The 822-nt window shown below is 61.1% G+C and overlaps 1 long non-coding RNA gene across 1 annotated transcript in view; it reads right to left on the reverse strand.

Moving 5' to 3' along the window:
• The window catches only part of LOC108447860, a 5817-nt gene extending 5096 nt beyond the window's left edge, over nucleotides 1-721 (reverse strand). The window contains exon 1 of the long non-coding RNA XR_001863562.1: nucleotides 37-721. This is a non-coding gene — a long non-coding RNA (uncharacterized LOC108447860). The remainder of the gene's footprint in view (nucleotides 1-36) is intronic.
• Between the last annotated feature and the right edge of the window lie 101 nt (nucleotides 722-822).

Below are 822 nucleotides of genomic sequence, written 5' to 3' on the forward strand. Positions count from 1 at the left end.
ACACACCGCCCCCACCATCCCTCCCCTGCCGGACACTTGGACCCCTGTCCGGACACACTGACCCCACAATCCCACCCCTGCCGGACACTTGGACCCCTGTCCGGACACACTGACCCCACAATCCCATCCCTGCCGGACACTTGGACCCCGCTTCCCAGAACCCCCCCGGACAAATCCCTGTCTGACCACCCCGTTTCCCTTTTCAAAATCCTGGAATTCCTTTCCCGTAATCCTGGAATTCCCTTTTCAAAATCCCGGAATTCCCTTCCCGTAATCCCGGAATTCCCTTCCTGCCGGACTCATCCCTGCTCGGACACTTGGATCCATCCCAGGGATCCAACCCAAGTATCCGGCCTTGACCTCTGCCCCCGGCCGGACATTCGCGGCCTTTTCCTGGAATTCCGTGCCAGGCCCGGACATTCGGGGCCCTTTCCCGTAAAATGCCCCTCTGGAACTCATCCTCATCCTCATCCTCATCCTCATCCTCATCCTCATCCTCATCCTCGTTTATTGTCCCTCCCGGGCGGGAAGAGGCATAAATTAACGGGATTTGGGGTTTGGGGACATCGGGGGCCGCGGATTCGGGGTGGCCCCGTCAGCAATAATCCGAATAATCCTCGTCCACGTAATTGGCGGGAAACCCACCCACCTGGGGAGAGGGGACAGGTCAGGACAGGGGGCAGTGGGGTGGGGTGACCCCCTGGACACTGTGGGGTGGGGGGCAGCGGTGTGGGGTGACCCTATGGACCCTGTGGGGGGGGGATGGGGTATGGGGACCTGGAGTGACCCCACGGACACTGTGGGGTGGAGGTCAGTGCTGTG

Source organism: Corvus brachyrhynchos, unplaced genomic scaffold (assembly GCF_000691975.1).
Source record: "Corvus brachyrhynchos isolate BGI_N302 unplaced genomic scaffold, ASM69197v1 scaffold527, whole genome shotgun sequence".
Classification (NCBI taxonomy): Eukaryota; Metazoa; Chordata; class Aves; order Passeriformes; family Corvidae; genus Corvus; species Corvus brachyrhynchos.